Here is a 19302-nt window from a genome sequence, read left to right as displayed (position 1 = left end):
TCACATTGATTGATTTACAAATATTGTACCATCCTTGCCTCCCCAGAATAAATCCTACTTAACCATGATGTATGATTTATTTCATGTATTGCTGGATCCAGTTTGCTAATATTCTGTTGAGGATTTTGTATCTAAGTTCATCAGGGATATTGGCCTATAATTTTCTTCCTTTGTGTTGTCTTTGCCTGGTTTTGGAACTAGAATTATGCTTGCCTCATAAAAGGAGCTTGGAAGTCTTCCTTGCTCTTGAATTTTTTGAAATAGCTTGAGAAGGATAGGAGTTAGTTCTTCTCTGAATATTTGGTAGAATTGCCCTGTGAAGCCATTCGGCCCAGGACTTTTTTTTTTTTTTTTTTAATTTACTTGTTCTTTATTTTAAATATTGTATTTGTTCCCATTTTCTTTTTTACTTTAAAATAAGATATGTGCAGTGTGCATAGGAATTTGTTCATAGTTTTTTTTTATAATAATTTTATTTTTTTAATGGGGTGACATCAATAAATCAGGATACATATATTCAAAGATAAAAAGTCCAGGTTATCTTGTCGTTCAATTATGTTGCATACCCATCACCCAAAGTCAGATTGTCCTCTGTCACCTTCTATCTTGTTTTCTTTGTGCCCCTCCCCCTCCCCCTTTCCCTCTCCCATTCCCCCCTCCCCCCCGTAACCACCACACTCTTATCAATGTCTCTTAGTTTCACTTTTATGCCAGGACTTATTTTTGTTGGGGAGTTTTTTGATAACTGTTTTGATCACATTTTTGTAATCGGTCTGTTTAGGTTTTCTGATTTTTCCAGATTGATTTTTGAAAGACTATATGTTTCAAGGAATTTGTCCATTTCACCTAGATTGTCTAATTTTTTGGCATACAGTTCTTCATAGTATTTTCTTACAATATTTTGTATTTCTGTTGTGTCGGTTGTTATTTTTCCACTCTCATTTCTAATTTTATTTATTTGAGTCCTCTTTTTTTTTTTTTTTCTTGGTGAGTCTGGTTAAGGGCTCATTGATCTTGTTTACCCTTTCAAAGAACCAGCTCTTGGTAGCATTGATCCTCTTTTTTATTTCTTTTTTTTTTTTCTTTTTTTTTTTTTACAGGGATAGAGAGTCAGAGAGAGGGATAGATAGGGACAGACAAACAGGAATGGAGAGAGATGAGAAGCGTCAGTCATCAGTTTTTTGTTGTGACACCTTAGTTGTTCATTGATTGCTTTCTCATATGTGCCTTGACCGCGGGCCTTCAGCAGACCGAGTAACCCGTTGCTTGAGCCAGCGACCTTGGGTCCAAGCTAGTGAGCTTTTTGCTCAAGCCAGATGAGCTTGCGCTCAAGCTGGCAACCTCGAGGTCTCAAACCCAGGTCCTTCCGCATCCTAGTTCGACGCTCTATCCACTGCACCACCGCCTGATCAGGCTCATTGATACTGTGTATTGTTTCTTTAGCCTCTATGTCATTTATTTTCTCTCTCATCTTTAATGTTTCCTTCCTTCTACTACCCCTGGGCTTTACTTGTTCTTTTTCTAGTTTTTTTTAGATGCAGGGTTAAGTTGTTTATTTGAGCTTTTTCTAGCTTTTTAAAGTATGCCTGTAGTGCTATGAACTTTCCTCTCAGCACTGCTTTTGCTGTGTATCATAAATTTTGAGTTGTATGCTCATTATCATTTGTTTCTAGAATTTTTTTATTTCTTCTTTGATCTCAATGTTAATCCATTCATTATTTAATAACATGCTGTTTAGTTTCCATGTGTTTGAGAAATTTTCAGTTTTTCTGTTTTCTTTGTTAATTTTCTTTCTTGAGGATCTATCTAGTGATTTTAGTGGGGTATTGAATCCCGTACTATTATAGTATTGCTATTGATCTCGCCCTCTATATCCATCAAAGTATGCTTTATATATTTAGGTGTTCCTATATTAGGTGTGTAAATATTTATAATGGTTATATCTTTCTGTTGGATTGCTCCCTTTATCATTATGTAGTGACCTTCTCTATCTCTTAATATAGCCTTTGTTTTAAAGTCCATTTTGTCTGATATAAGTATTGATGCCCTAGCTTTTTTTTTCATTTCCATTTGCATGAAATATCTTTTTCCATCTTTTTACCTTCAGTCTAAGTGTATCTTTTGTTTTGAGATGTGTCTTCTGTAGACAGCATATGTATGGGTCCTGTTTTCTTATCCATGCAGCTACCCTATGTCTTTTGATCGGATCATTTAATCTATTTACATTTAAGGTTATTATTGGTATTTAGTTGTTTATTGCCATTTCATTCTTTAAAGCTTTATTGCTTTTTTACTGTATTCTTTTCCCTTTTTGTTCTGTTTACAACAGGCGCCTTAACATTTCTCGCAGCATTGGTTTGGTGGTAATGAATTCCTTGAGTGTTTTGTTTTTGTTTTTTTGTCTGGAAAGCTTTTTATTTCTCCTTCAATTTTAAATGATAGCCTTGCTGGATAAAGAAGTCTTTGTTGTGGGCTCTTGTTCTGCATTACTTTGAATATTTCTTGCCATTTCCTTCTGGCCTGAAGTGTTTCTATTGAGAAGTTGGATGTCATTCTTATGGGGGCTCCTTTGAAGGTGATAGCCTTTTTTTCTCTAGCATGTTTTAATATTTTCCTTTATCTCTTAGATTTGATATTTTCATAATGATGTGTCTTGGTGTAGATTTCTTTGCGTTTCTCTTTAATGGAGTTCTCTGTGCTTCTTGTACTTGTGTGAATTTTTCCTCTATTAATTTATTGAAGTTTTCAGCTATGATTTCCTTGAGCAAGGTCTCTATCCCTTGTTCTTTCTCTTCTTCTTCAGGAACCCCTATGATGCAAACGTTGTGTCTCTTTAGGTTGTCACAGAACTCTCTTATAGTTTCCTCAGATTTTTTTCACCCTCTTTTTACTGCTCTGCTTCTGTGTTTTTGTTTATCTTGTCTTCTCATTCATTGATTCCATCCTCTGCTTCATCCAGCCTGCTATTAATTGCTTCTAGTGTAGTCTTCATTTCTGATATTCTATTTGTCATTTCTGACTGGTTATTCCTTATTGTTTCAATGTCCTTTTTGATGCTTTTAATCTCTTCATTTATGTCCTCATTGTGTCCATCTATTGTTGTTCTAAGATCTTTCAGTATTCTACTAATCCTTATTTTAAACCCTGCATTGGTAGTTTGGTTATTTCTATATCACTCAGTTCATTTTTTGTAGGTTTCTCTTGTGGATTCATTTGGATTGCACTTCTGTGTCTTCTTATAATGTCTGTGTGTTTGGGTGTGTTGTTTGTAGAGCGATTGAGTTTAGGGTTGGTGTTGTTTGCTTCCAATTTTCAGTTGTGTTATTTCTAGGTCTTCTTGGGTTGGCATCAGCTCTTTGTAATCCACTTTCGGATTTAGCTTTTCTAGTAGAGCCGCTTTGAATGTCTTGATTTGTTTTTTTTTTCTTAGTTTTCTTAACTTGGTGTTAGTCTTGTTTACTGATCTCAGCAGGAGGCTTATTTTGTATTCAGGAATGCGGTGGGTCTAACCTGAGACCCTGAAAGCTTGATCTGCCAACTATTCTCTGGGGGTGGGGTGCTTTCTCTGCTTCCATAAGGGGAGGTGTATCTCTGATCTCCAAGGAGAGCTGAGTTACTGCCCTTCTCGCAGCATTGGTTTGTTTTTCCCCATTTCCTGTTTTCAGCTGTGTCTTGTGCTGATTGGAGCTGTAGATACTTCTGGCAGTACATCACCCAGAACCTCTTTAGGGTTGTGCTGTGTGGAAGGATGAACCCCTCCCCTAGCCATGGCCACCTCCAGCAGTGGAAGAGCCAGCTTCTCAGGTCCTCCTATGCATTACTCTGCCCATCACCATCTGTCTCTCTCTCCCCACTTTCCTTTTGGAATACAAGCCAGCCCTCTCAGCACACCTCATTCCCAGGTCCCTGGGCAAGTGGCTGTGAGCGATATTTTCTGCTATTTTCCTTGGAATGAGAGCCCTTCTGGGCTCTTAGCCTCACCCCTCTTTGTTTCTGGAAGCAAGGGAGACCCACCTTGCTGCGGCACTGATTGCTCCTTAATTAATTTGTAATCTAGTTTGGTGGTGTGATCTGGGAGTCTGTGCATCTGCCTACTCCGCTGCCATCTTGGTATCCTGCAAGCTACTTTCTTTTAGAAACAAAATGGCTTTTCCTGGGATTCTAATTTCCAAGCAGATCTGCTTATACATAATCATGCTATAGCAGTATCCATGCACATGCAAACTTGGAAAATACAGATGAATCAAATGTAACTTTTTTTCCGTACCATGAGGAGTCAGAAGCAGAGAAGATCAAAATGGATGACTAAGGAAATATTTAAAAAATATATCCAACAGATTCCAAGATGGGTGCAGAGTAACTGAAAGCTACACTCACCTGCTCTTGGTGCCAAATGGGGTTTATAATTAAAATATTGAACACTGAACTTTAATAACCATCTGAAGTCTAGCTTAACTGCGATATTATAACCAAAGATTTTCAGGAGAAGTCATATAGACTGGTAAGAAGACTGGAGACGTGGAAAGGGCTAGCGCCTGCACCCACCTGCAGCAGCTAAGAAATTGAAGGGATATCTCAGCTGCAAAACTCCCTCTCCCCAGGAGCATGGGGTCTTAACCCCATGCAGGGATCTCCTACTCAGGGCAATGGAGATGGGATGAGGAGCCCACATAGCATCTGGTGGTAAAAATCAGTCGGGATTTAGTTCACCTGGGAGAGAAGGGAGTAAGCTGGAAACCCAGATGCCACCTTCCCAGTGTCTACCACTCTTATTGTTACAGAGTCAGCCTGGAGAATGTGCTGCCAAGTCCTTGACCACTAGCAAGGCCACTTTGCCATGCTCAGATCCTGTGGAAGGGTCTACTGGTTGTGCCCAAGAGTGATGTTTGAGGTGCTCTTTTTTAGGAAGGGCTCTTGGTGGAGACTCAGTGACTAAATTCTGTAGCTTCAGAAAAGGGATCAGTCTTCCCCACCTCAAGCACACAGCTGCTGCACCCCCCTAACATTTGAATCACTTTTCTAGCTCCACCCTGCTGTGTTAAACCATGCAGGGAGATCAGAGTGCTGCACAAAGCTGGAACTTTGAGAGTCTCTCCTATGGAGCTTTCAGACAGGTGGGCACTGGGGTGTGTGGCTACATCACGGGGGTGGCACTCTGATCTCCCCTGTGAGCTCAGCACATGCTACCTTGGGGTCCAGGCTTGCTGGCATCACCCCCAATGGAAGACTGTTTGGTTCTATTCTTCCAATTCCCTGATACACTGCCCCACTGAGTTCAGTTCCATGGTGGTGGTGGTAGGTGGGGGAAGATGTTCAGAGCTGGGACATTCAGAGTGTTTCTCCTGTAGGGGTTATTGTTGGAGACTTCGATGAAGTACTTGGCCCCCTTCTATGGGCTGGGCCAGAATCACCCCCAATGGGAGACTCTATTGACCTGTCCTCTTGAGTTAGTGGATCCACTAAGCTGAGCTTGCTCTTGCACAGGAGATAGCTGTCAGCACCAACTGGAGCCTGCAGTACACCCTTCCTGAGGGAACTAAGTTGGAGATTCTGGCAGGCATTGAGTGGCTTGCCTCTAGAATAGAGGCCACTGTCCTCTCATTGAGTGCCTGATCACATATCACATAGCCCCACAGTCCCCTACTAGGGGATCCAGTAGCCAAACCCCAGTTGCCTTGCTCTACTGAGTTCACAACCCGTGAAAGGGTCTGTGAGTCATAGCAAGCCTGGGCCCACTCTACAGTCTTTCTGCAGAAGGTTCTGGAAGAAGACCAAGCAACTTCAGGGGGAGGGGAGTAGCTGACAGGTGAAGACGGACCTCAAGGAACCTCGGTCCTTGTACAGATCTTTTCTCAGCTCTACGCTGGAAGATGCTGACTGTTATACACAGATTGGACCCTCTCATACACACTGAGGCCCAGTAGACAGCCACAAACAGTGAATAGCATGGTAGCTCTGGACAGGTAGCCTAAACCTGGTTACACACAACACCTGACATTGACCTGTACCTGAACCCTACCCAGAAACAAGCAGTGGTGGGCTTCGGAACACACTGGAACTTTACCCAACTAGCCACACAAAGGGGGATTCAAGGAGGTACCAGACCCTGCTGAGAACAACTCCGCCTCAGGGAGCAGCCCCTGCACAGCATCTCATACAAGGTGATCAGGGCTGACCCTTTTAGTTAGCCAGCCTGAAGGGTTAAGTCCACTCAAGAAAGGGCCAGCAGTATTCAACATCCAATTACAACAAGAGGGTGAATATAACCCACAAGAAACATTCCTGGGCCCTGGCTGGTTGGCTCAGTGGTAGAACATCAGACTGTTGTGTATGGAAGTGTCAGGTTTAATTCCCGGCCAGGACACACAGGAGAAGCGACCATCTGCTTCTCCATTTCCCTTTTCCTTCTGCAGCCATGGCTTGAATAAGGAAGTTGGCCCCGTTTGTGGAGGATGGCTCCATGGCCTCACCTCAAGTGCTAAAATAGCTCAGTTGTCGAGCAACAGAGCATTAGCCCCAGATGGGCAGAACATCAGCCCCAGATAGAGGTTGCTAGGTGGATCCCCGTTGGAGCAGATGTGGTAGTCTGTCTCTCACTTGATTTAAGAAGAAGAAAGAAAGGAAAGAAACATTCCTGGAGCATACAGCTCAGATGATCTGGAAGATTGAGTCACTGAGCCCAACAAGACACCTTCATCATAAAACCATCATAACAAATTTAGGAGTGATAGCAGATCTACATAATACACAAAAAGGGAGACAAAGAAACATGCCCCATTAGAAAGAAAAAGAGAGGCCCTGGCAGGTTGTTCCATGGTAGAGCATTGGCCTGGCATGCGGAAGTCCTGGGTTTGATTCTTGATCAGGGCACACAGGAGAAGCACCCATATGCTTCTCCACCCTTTCCCCTCTCCTTTATCTCTCCTCCCTTCTTGCAGCCAAGGCTCCATTGGAGCAAAGTTGGCCTGGGCACTGAGGACTACTCCATGGCCTCCTCCTCAGGCACTAGAATGTCTTAGTTGCAATGGAGCAACACCCCAGATCGGCAGAGCATCCCCCCCTCATGGGCATGCCAGGTGGATCTTGGTCGTGTGCATGCGAGAGTCTTATCTCTCTGCCTCCTGCTTCTTATTTCAGAAAAATACAAAAATTAAAAAAAAAGAGAGAAAGAGAAATACTCCCCTCCCCCAATGATTACATGAAATGGAAGCACCAAAATACCAGCTGCAGAGTTTAAGCAGTGGTTATAAGGATGCTTGAGGATCTTAAGGGAAGATAGGTGATCTCAGTGAGAACTTAAAGAGATCATAAGCTTTAAAAAAACAATACAGCCTGACCTGTGGTGGTGCAGTGGATAAAGCGCCAACCTGGAAATGCTGAGGTTGCCGATTCAAAACCCTGGGTTTGCCTGGTCAAGGCACATATGGGAGTTGATGCTTCCTGCTCCTCCCCCTTCTCTCTCTCTCTCTCTTTCTCTCTTCCCTCTCTATAATGAATATATAAAATCTTAAAAAAACAAACAAATAAAAAAACTACAAAGATCAATGAAACCAAGAGCTGGTTCTTTGAACAGATAATCAATATTAATGAATCTTTAACCAGACTCATCAAGAAAAAGAGTATGCAAATAAAATAAAATCAGAAATGAAAGAGAAGTAACAACTGATACCAGAGAAATACAAAATATTGCAAAAAAAAATACTTTGAACAAGTATAATCCAACAAATTGCACAACCTTGGAAAAATGGATAAATTCTTAGAAACATACAATCTTCCAAACCTGAATCAAGAAGAATCAGAAAACCTGAATTGACCAATTACAACTATGGAATTGAAGCAGAAAAACAACAACAAAAAACTCCCAGCAAACAAAAGTCTGGACCTTATGATTTCACAGGTGAATTTTACCAAACATTCAAAAAGAAATAACACCTCTCCTTCTCAAACTGTTTTATAAAATTCAAGAGGAGGGAAAACCTCTAAGTTCTTCTTACCAGGCCAGCATTGTCCTAATTCCAAAACCAGATAAAGACACTACAAAGGAAGAAAATTATAGGTCAATAGCCCCGATGAACATAGATGTTACAATCCTCAACAAAATAGCAAACTGGATCTAGCAACACATTAAAGATTGTACACCATGATTAAGTAGGATTTATTCTAGGGATGCAAGGTTGGTACAACATTTGCAATTCTTTAAACACGACACTCTACATAAACAAAATGAAGGATAAAAATCACACGATCATATCAATAGATGCAGAAAAAGCATTTGATAAATAAAATCCAGCACCTATTTATGACAAAAACTCAGCAAAGTGGGAATAGAGGGATCATACCTCAACATAATAAAGGCCATATATGACAAACCAACAGCTAATGTCATACTCAAGGGGCAAAAATTAAAAATATTTCCTTTAAGATCAGGGACAAGACAGGGATGTTGGCTTTCACCACTCTCATTCAACATAGTACTGGGAATATTAGCCACAGCACTTAGATAAAAATAAGAAATAAAAGGCCTCCAAATTGGAAAGGGAGAAGTAAAACTATCGTTATTCACAGATGACATGATATTGTGCATAGAAAGAGTCCACCAATAAACTACTAGGTCTAATAAATGAATTTGGCAAAGTAGCAGGTTACAAATTTAATATTCAGAAACCAGTGGCTCTCCTCCTTACACAGCTCTTTGCAATAAGAATATAGAATATAAGGAATTAATGTGATAAGGCAGAAAGGTAGGCTGAGTCAAATATTTATATAGAGTATGAATGCTAATTTTTAAATAAAGAAATTGAGTTTCTGAAATGTTCACTTATTCAGACTTATACAGATAGTAAACTTGGACTTCCAATGGCTTGAGGTTCTCCCCTCTAACCTACCACACATTGTCTTGGTAACCTGCCTGTGAGTATATTGTGATTCATTTCACTTCAAAGTCCAATGTAAGAAAGTTAAATCTAAAAAAACAAAATAGAGAAAATATACCCATTTTCAGGAAGCCAAAATAAGATACTCTATCACTCTATCACCCCCCCCCCCAAGACCTTTCAGAATATCTCAACTAAATCACCTACATATTATAAATAAGAAAAATGAAACTGGAACGTAACACACTTTTCCTACACCCTTTTCAAAATTCGATGAGTGATAGTAAGAAACACTGAGGAGCGATCTAATGTTAACTAGTCATTTGGTTCCAATTGTTTTATAAAAAGATAGAATTTTTCTGCGTTCTATATTGTTCTTAATGAGACTTAGGTTTTTAATGGCTCTTTTTTCCCTGCACTAGCAAACTGAACTGATGGCATCAATAAATTGTTGCCATTTTCACCAAGATCCCTGTCTTGGAACCCAAGGTCTCTGAGGCCACTATTTTATATGCTTAACGTACTACTTCCCCCTAAAGTCATTAAACTTCTCTGGACTACACTGTTCCATTCTCCCAATTGTCACTGCACACTCACAATGCTTTATTGGATGCTGCAGTTTGCTCCTAGTAGCATTTTATATCACCAAAGACCTTAGTGTTATGTGTAAATGTGGATGGACATTACACTACATCCATATCCTTCCTCAGCTCACTCATATTAAAAATAAAATCAGTTCCTGAATGAATGGGGTAAAGGGTACTACTGTGTACTACTGTTTTGTGCCTTGTCTAATTTGGTTTCTTATTAGAGACAAAATGTTGGCATGTCTTCTCTCCACACCCATAGCCAGGGAGCACCACTGCTGTGCAGAACTCAAGAATGCTTTCCTTTTATTTTTTAAAAGATTTTTTAAATTGATTTTACAGAGAGGAGAGGGACAGAAAACAAGAAGTATCAACTCAGTTGCTTCACTTTAGTTGTTCACTGATTGATTGCTTGTCGTATGTGCTTTGACCAGGCAAGCCCAGGGCTTCAAATCAGCAACCTCAGTGTTCCAGGACGATGCTCTATCCACTGAGCCACCACAGGCCAGGCGAGAATGCTTTACTTTTAGATTTAAAAAAATGGCTATCTATTTAAAGGCCAGACAAATGTTATCTCAAATTGGCTACCAAGAATCTGACATGTATTGCACTAGCAGTTGTCTTTGGAATCACAAACCTTATTTCAGACTCAATGGCAACAAACATGTATGAAGAGTGTACATAAGAAGAAGGGGTAATAGATCCTTATACAGAGTACTCTTACAATATAGTGCTCTTACAAAGAGATAACATTCAGACTCAAAAATTTCACAAAAGGAAATGAGTTAATAATTAACATTTAAGAGTCCAGCTTCATCAATAAGAGAAACGTATCATGAAACAAAGATACCATTCATTTACATATAAAGTTAGCAAAAAAAAATTTTTGGACAGAGAGAGTGGCAGATAGAGACAGACAGGTAGGGAGAGATGAGAAGCATCAACTCTATTGCAGTACCTTAGTTCATTGATTGCTTTCTCATGTGCCTTGACTGGGGGGCTACAGCAGACTGAGTGACCCCTTGCTCAAGCCAGTGACCTTGGGTTCAAGCTGGTGAGCTGTGCTCAAACCAGATGAGCCCATGCTTAAGCTGGCGACCTCGGGGTTTCTAACCTGGGCCCTCTGAGTCCCAGTCCAATGCTCTATCCACTGTTCCACTGCCTGTTCAGGCTGTTCAAACTTTCTGATGAATAATTCTAATTCTCAAACTATATTTTATCAAGAAGTAACTTGAAATAACAAAAATTAAATGAAAAGACATTTATTACATAATTTAAAATAGACTCTTAAAATACTTTCATGCAACAAAATATAATAAAAGTATTAAATGACAATTTCAAGGAATGCTTAATATGGAGAAATGCATGTTAAAATGTTAAACACAGGGTGATAGGTATGCAACATAATCAAATGTCAAAATAACCTGGAGATGTTTTCTCTGAACATATGTACCCTGATTTATCAATGTCAGTCCATTAAAATTAAGAAAAAAATTTAAAATGTTAAACACAAAACATGATATAAATAGTACAAATATATGAGCAACTGTAGAAAATAAAGAGAGAATGAAAAGAAATAAATATATTTGTTAACACTGGGTTATCTCTGGGTAGTGAATTTATGGTTTTATACCCATCATTGATGGTGATGCTCAAACAGTTGTACTGAATATTTACTAAATTTCTGGGTTGAGGAAACTATTCAAACATAAACACTGGAAGAGGAGTACAAAAGACAGATTTATCCACATGATTTCAAATCTTTACTAACTAAAAATTAAAAACAAAAATTAAAAGGCAAACAATAACCTGTAGTATATATTTAGAACATTACAGAAATCTGAGTAATAGCCTTTATTTACAAGACACAGTCAAATAGATAATAACAAACAGTAAACTAAAACTCTTACAGGCAAATCAAAGGAAGACATGAACTACCACCACATGAAAGAAAATAAAAATGCTAAGGAGTATGTACAGGCAAAAGGAATCCAAACTCACTTATAGCGAAGAAATACAAAATTAAAATAATACTGTTTTATCCATAAAATATTTTTTATTTTTATTTTTATTTTTTATTTTTTTGTATTTTTCTGAAGCTGGAAATGGGGAGAGACAGTCAGACAGACTCCCGCATGCGCCCGACAGGGATCCACCCTGCACGCCCACCAGGGGGCGACGCTCTGCCCACCAGGGGGTGATGCTCTGCCCCTCCGGGCGTTGCTCTGTTGCGACCAGAGCCACTCCAGCGCCTGGGGCAGAGGCCAAGGAGCCATTCCCAGCGCCCAGGCCATCTTTGCGGGAGGGGAAGAGAGAGACAGAGAGGAAGGAGAGGGGGAGGGGTGGAGAAGCAGATGGGCTCTTCTCCTGTGTGCCCTGGCCGGGAATCGAACCCGGGACTTCTGCACGCCAGGCCGACGCTCTACCACTGAGCAAACCGGCCAGGGCCCATAAAATATTTTTTAAACAAATATTTCTCAATGTTTTTGTGAGTAAAAATTGGTACAATCTTTTGTGGAAGAAATGTGGCAATACATGCTGAATGATAAAAATGTTCAGACCCTTTGATGTAGTAATTCCACTTCAGCATCTATCTTAACCAAATAATAAAAGAAATGGAAGTATTTTCAGTTTTCTTTTAGTATAAGAATAATGCAATAACTTTTTCCTATTATTAGCACTTGTGTTAACACACCAAAATATTAATAAAGGGTAACAAAAATTTCTACTGCAGCAAATGACTGGTTGTCTTAAGCATTAGACCAGTATCTTGAATCAGACAAAATGAGAAGGGTGTGTCCCGCCTGCCACAGTTGGCCATTTTAAACCATCTGGAGAACAAAAAGTGCAGATGACAGGGTAAATAAGAATGACCACACCATTAGGCTCCAAATCAAGTTCTTTCTTTTATGTTAAAGAATTGGAAAAATTCTGTATTCTGTGCCCCTCAAATTTGTCATTTGTAAAAGATGGACAATGGTGCAACTTTATAAGATTGTTGAGAGTACTACGTGAGTTAAGGAATGTGTAAAAACACATAGACCAGTACCCAACATAATTGTAGTGCTGCTATAGATGTTTAAGTATAATTATTATAGACAGGGAAACGGGCCCAGAGAAAGAAAAGGACCAGCATGAGATAACTGGAGAAGACTTGTCTCCTCAATTTTGAATCCTATGCCCTTTCTATTACATATCTAAATTCTGCTTTTAGGGATTAATAATAGATCCTCATTGACAGCCCTCTGAGAAACATGTCAGTACAGCTGCCTTTAACAATTCCCCTAGATGAATCCGTGTTCAAAATTCTATAGAAAAAAAAAATTAGAAGAAAGGGTGTGAGCCGAGGTCACCTTCATACCATTAATTACCATTTGCCCAAATCACAGATTTAAAAGCAAAGTGTAACAAGCATGTGGAAGCACAGCCAAATCCTCACCCCAGTATTACCAAGGATAGAAAATCACGAGCTTCTGACAAGTAACAGTTGATTCTTACTATATTGCAACTACTGTGTTCCACTACTCTGATGGGTTAAGAGTGTTCAGAGCCAAGTACAGTCCAGGATCTGGAAGTCCGACAGAGAGCCCTCCATATGTGTATTCCAGAATGTGGCAGGTTTCCAAATGTTCTGGTTTTACACATTTCCTGCACACATAGCCAGGTGCTGCAACCTTTTACAAAGTCATCATCGCCTCTGCATTTTAAAACCCACAACAGTCCAGTGACAGGCTAAGATTCTGGGTTAATTTCTGGTTGATTTGGCCTCAGCCTAAAGGCTGATCCGTTCACTCAAATAGAAAGGTAGATCTGCTTCTCTGCAGGTCCTCCTACCCCAAGATGGATATGCAAAGACAACTTGCCTCCTACCTGGCCATTTTGCAATCTTAATTACGCTTACACGGCGTGTCTTCCGTCCTTTATTCCTTCAGAAATACGCTTGCGCGCCTGTCCCTTGCTGTTAAAGTCAACTGCTCATCCTCATGCTCCCACCCAGTAATGACTGACAACTACAGTCAGGGCTTTTCAAATATGCCTGCGCTCTGCTGCACCTCTTCTAGGCTGTCAAATACACAAGCGCCCGTAATGTCCCCCATTTTTTCCCCCTCTTGTAAACTGGAGGACACATAAAATTAAGGATCTCCCTGGCCCGAGTTCCCTCCTCCGCCCTCCATGGCTGTTCCCACACATCGTTCCTTTACCTCCTGGCTGAATCGAGTGTCGTAGAATGCATTTTTGGTGTCGGCTATCCAAGATAGGGAAGAAGGAGCATTGGCATAGAGTTCGCGGTGCCAGGGGGGCAGCAGCAAGCCAAGACGGTAGCGGAGGGCAGGTAAAGACCAGCCAAGCCTCCAGCCGCGCTGATGCCGGGAAAGCTCTGCCTCAGCAGATTGCCGCAGGGTGCTTCCCGTGCATGCATTCAACACGTCCTCTTTGCCACACTCCCCCACCCTGCCTCCTTGAGGTTAATCGTTAGGCCTTCTTCCTCTCTTCCTCAGTTCCCAGATCCCTAGCCCATTCTGCTTCTTCCACCTTTCCTCCCTTTCCTTACACCGGCTTCCACCATCATACCTCCCTCAGCCTATCCTTCCTTCGTCAATTTCTCTCCCTGTTGGCCACCTTTATTTATTGATGTCTATTGGGCTTCCATTCTTGGCCTTGCCTATACCTCTACAGCCACACAGGACCTCTTACTCCTCTCTTGTGTGCCTGATGTTTCAAAATGGGGAAAAATACTGCAAAAAGTGTTGTTAAAAAGGTTTTATATCCACATGATCTTCCCCAAAGCAGCTCTCAAGTTGGGCCCAACCACCTAATATCAGGCAAACAGAATTCTTGATTGTTGAGAACCCATGGAGAAGACCCACAGACAAGGAACCAAAATGCCACTTGCATAAATCAGAAATGGCAAGGGTGTTCAATCAATTTGAGGCAAGAAGCAATATGCAATGTCTTTTTCTTTCTCTTCACAACCCCTGTATTGTCTGGACATTAAAAATACTCTTCAGTGTTCTTTATGATAAATACAAGGTTTGTTACTGTCTTCTGTGAGGAATTCATATATTAATTTTAATAGGATTTGACATAGATTATTTAACACGATTTGAAATAGATTCCTTTTTGGATGTGAAAAAAAGAGAACACAAAATAACACTTGTTTCTTTTTCTCATGTTTTACTTAGGTATCTGGTTCTTCTTGCTTTCTAAGCAAGCCACTTTGCCAATGTCAAGAACTGAGTCACACAAATCCATAAATCCTAACACCTATAAAAATATGTACATCATTGTCCACTCTAATTAACTTGTTAAGAATGTCATATCGGCCCTGGCCAGTTGGCTCAGTGGTAGAGCGTAGGTCTGGCATGCAGAAGTCCCAGGTTCGATTCCCAGCCAGGGCACACAAGAGAAGCGCCCATCTGCTTCTCCACCCCTCCCCCTCGCCTCCCTCTCTCTCTCTTCCCCTCCCGCAGCCAAGGCTCCATTGGAGCAAAGATGGCCCGGGCGCTGGGGATGGCTCTGTGGCCGCTGCCTCAGGCGCTAGAGTGGCTCTGGTCGCAACATGGCGACGCCCAGGATGGGCAGAGCATCGCCCCCTGGTGGGCAGAGCGTCGCCCCATGGTGGGCGTGCCGGGTGGATCCCGGTCGGGCGCATGCGGGAGTCTGTCTGACTGTCTCTGCCCGTTTCCAGCTTCAGAAAAAAAAAAAAAAAAAAAAAAAGGTCATATCAACATTATTCAGAGAAATAAAAGTTTGTGTGGGTTTTTTTTTTTTGCAAAATGTACACATAAAAAGTTATACAACAATGTACACATTCAGGAAAAAAAGCTAAATAGAAATCCCTGAATTTATAGTGACACAAAGAACCTCTCTCCTAAATTAGAGAAGTCATTTAATAAAAGAACATTTTGATCAGAATTCTACAACACTATTATAACAAATACTTTTACTTCTTTGGGTTATCTTTTTGTTATAATGGTTTTATTGAGATATAATTTAATGTCATACAATTCACCAATTTACAGTGTAAAATGCAATAAATTTTAGTATATTCACAAAGTTGTACAGCCATTACCACCATTTTAGAATTTTTCATCACCTCCAAAAGAAACCTCAAGACCATTAGCATATCTTTGTTATTTGAATTTTTGTTTGAATATGCAATTTTTAAAAGTTTATTGCACAGAATTGAATGACAAGATAACCTGGACTTGTTATCTTTGAATATATGTATCCTGATTTATTGATGTCACCCCATTAAAAAAATAAAATTTAAAAAAAAAGTTTATTGCATTTATCAGGGTGACATTGGTTAATAAAATTACACAGGTCTGTCCTTGTTCACTGACCCAAGTTAACTCTCCCTCCATCACCATCTATCCCCTCTCTATCCTACTTGACTTCCCCTACCCCTTTTCCTTCTTGCAATCCCCACACAGCCCAAGGTCGCTAGATTGAGCCAAAATTTGCTGGCTTGAACAAGGGGTCATTGGCACAGTTTGAGCCACCCGGTGAAGACACGTGTGAAGAGCAATCAATAAACAACTAAAGTGAAGCAACAATGCGTTGATGCTTCTCATTTCTCTCTTCCTCTACCCCTCTTTCTCAAATTAATAAAATAAAAAAACTATTACATTCATTATTTTTATGTCGGTGTTTTACCAAATACGTTTGTACCAGCTGTCTGAAAAACAATGTCATCATATGCAAGACATATAGCTAACTAGCAACTTAAAGAAAAATATTTATTGTGAATTTTTAAAATTACACAACTGAAAATTATTTCAAAATTGCACAGTATAGAGAAAAAATATGGAGAAAAAAGTCATTTTCAATCATATAACTATCAAATAGCTTTTATTGATTTTTCAGTGTCTAGTTTTCCATACTTATTTATTTATATAAATGAACAACATGTTCATAAATCCTTATGAGGTTTATGTAAGATATAAATAATTTGGAAAACAGAAAGAAAATCTCTCCAATGTGTAAATTATGGTTTTGTAATTTATTTCCTAAGTAATAATGCTTTTTTTATACCGAATGCTTCAATCATGCTATTTTTATAACTTAAATGGTGGTGATTATGTTGAAGACTAAGATTACTGCAGAAAAACAGGTCAAATTATGAGCAAATCTTCTTACTCTGGTCTTTTATAGATTTTTTTCTATTTTATGTATCTCTTATCTTTAAGGACATTTTTGTTTTATTTTTTAATACAAAATTGGATTATTCTAATTTTTATCATTTATTTCTTTCATTTACTGCATTAACTACATATCACGCCTTTTTTTCGTATGCCCATAGCACACACACATATATAAAAACTGGTCCTGTACTAGACCACAAAAAAGTCCTAAGTCCTAATTATAAGAAACCTTACAGGGCACATTTTCTTAACAGGGAAAGAATCCATCTCAAACTAATGACCTAAGCTTTTATTAAAAAAAAAAAAAAAAAAATTGGAAAACATCATCCCTGTTCTTTTGGCTTCAAGGATAGGAAGAAAGTCAGGAGGGGATGGCAGTTGGAACGCCTGTGACACATGAATGGGGCTGTGCGCAAACCTTCTGTGACGTAGTAGTGGCCCCCGGAGAAAAACATCCACTGCTTTATAAGCTACACTAAGGGGAGCTGTGTCGGGGCCTCCGGGGCAGTGGTGCGGTGGTGCGCAGTTCACCGGAAGATCTCATCGCAAGCATGAGCAGCGAGGAATGCTTCAACTGGGAACCCTCTGGCTCCTGGGTCTGGGAATACCCTCGAAGAAGACCAGCTGGAGTGAACAGAGCTAGAGACCATGGCAGAGGTTCCGACTGCAGGTCCACCACTGTACCCGGCATCTGTTATCGCTGCGGTGAGTCTGGTCATCATGCTAAGGACTGTAACTTGCTCGAGGACATCTGCTACAACTGTAGAAAAACTGGCCACATTGCCAAAGACTGTGTCGAGCGGAAGTACGCTAGACAGCGGTGCTGTTACTCTTGTGGCAGACCAGACCATCTGGCTCGTGATTGTGACCATCGGCAAAAGCAAAAATGCTACACTTGTGGTGAATATGGTCACATTCAGAAAAACTGCACCCAAGTCAAATGCTACCAGTGTGGCGAGGCCGGCCATATAGTCATCAACTGCCCCAAGACAATGGAAGTTAAGTGTAAACGCTGTGAAAAGTTCGGACATTTAGCCAAGAACTGCCCCATGGAAGCTACTGCTTAAATTTATTCCTTTGTGCTTCCCGTCCCCCTCCCCCCCCATACCCATACTGTTTTGCTGATTGCTAATTGTATCATTTTCTCTGGAAACTCCCGACACAGCTCCCCTTAGTGTGGCTTATAAAGTTTAGAACACAGGCCTAGACTAAATAAAACATGTAGTGCCTCAGGTGAAGATAAATTGCTACAGAGAAAAAGAACAACAACTAAAAGGATAGAGATTGTGTTTTGGGGGAGAGGGACATGTGTGATTCTATCTTAATACTTAAGGCACCCTGAGGAGATGATATTTCCTCAGAGATTCATCGCATAAATAAAGCTGATTCTAGAAATGCCTATGACTTTGACAAAGTCACTTGAACTTTATTATGTATCCATTGATTTGAATTATCTGATTTCATTAGCTTTTAAATAACACTAAAAGACACCTCTATCTGGCCCTACCTAGAGTGTATAGCTAGCTTAATGAAAATCAACCAGAAAATGTGTATAATGCTTACAAAGAGTAATGAGAGAAAAATCAACTAAACAGAAAACCTTACAAGCAAATGGTGGACATAAAAATATTGATGCCAAAATTTGGACTTATATACTTTTAAAAATCTAGGAACATAAGCATATCATTAAGATTGAACATAGATTGGGCCTTTATTAATTTAAAAGATGCACATCTTACAGACACAAAATTTATATTTATACTTATGAGTTTCTGAAAAATGAATTAGATGCCAATATTTAAATATTAGAACATTTTACCATAGAAAAATCTTATTTTTTGTCTCTCTGGAACAAAAATAAATATCAGGAAGCAATAGACACCCATTTCTGTGAGAAACCTTTTAACTAGAGGTAACAATTTCTCCCTTATAGTCACAAGTTTCCCCTTTAACTCCAGCACATATTACATTTCTGATAGTTTTGCAAAAGTCCCAGCCAGCATTGCTAACACATTTACTTTACCTGCCATATCCCACTAGACATTTGAATTTATATCAAATACTTGGGGATGGGGCAGACAACTATATAACATTCACCACACAAATTTAGTTAAAACTGTTGGCAAAATCCTCATATTAATAGAGATAAACAAGAAAGCACATTATATCAATAGAGGCTAAAAGAGCTTTTTTTTTTTTTTTTTTTTTTTTTGTATTTTTTTCTGAAGCTGGAAAACGGGGAGAGACAGTCAGACAGACTCCCGCATGCGCCCGACCGGGGCCCACCAGGGGCGAAACTCTGCCCACCAGGGGGCGATGCTCTGCCCCTCCGGGGCGTCGCTTCTTTGCGACCAGAGCCACTCTAGCGCCTGGGGCAGAGGCCAAGGAGCCATCCCCAGCGCCTGGGCCATCTTTGCTCCAATGGAGCCTTGGCTGCGGGAGGGGAAGAGAGAGACAGAGAGGAAGGAGGGGAGGGGGTGGAGAAGCAAATGGGCGCTTCTCCTATGTGCCCTGGCCGGGAATCGAACCCGGGTCCCCCGCACACCAGGCCGACGCTCTACCACTGAGCCAACCGGCCAGGGCCTAAAAGAGCATTTTATAAAATTCAATCTTCCTGATTTAAAAACAAACAAACAAAAAATGCAAAAGATTGAATGAATAAACATACTGGACATTTAAAAAAAAAAACCCACA

The 19302-nt window shown here is 40.2% G+C and overlaps 1 pseudogene; it reads left to right on the top strand.

The window, feature by feature from the left end:
* LOC136385685 (CCHC-type zinc finger nucleic acid binding protein pseudogene) overlaps positions 1-17885 on the top strand; it is a 119837-nt pseudogene extending 101952 nt beyond the window's left edge.
* The last annotated feature ends 1417 nt before the right edge of the window (positions 17886-19302 follow it).

The sequence above is a fragment of the Saccopteryx leptura genome, chromosome X, assembly GCF_036850995.1.
Source record: "Saccopteryx leptura isolate mSacLep1 chromosome X, mSacLep1_pri_phased_curated, whole genome shotgun sequence".
NCBI lineage: Eukaryota > Metazoa > Chordata > Mammalia > Chiroptera > Emballonuridae > Saccopteryx > Saccopteryx leptura.
This window is presented reverse-complemented; position numbering and strand designations above follow the sequence as displayed.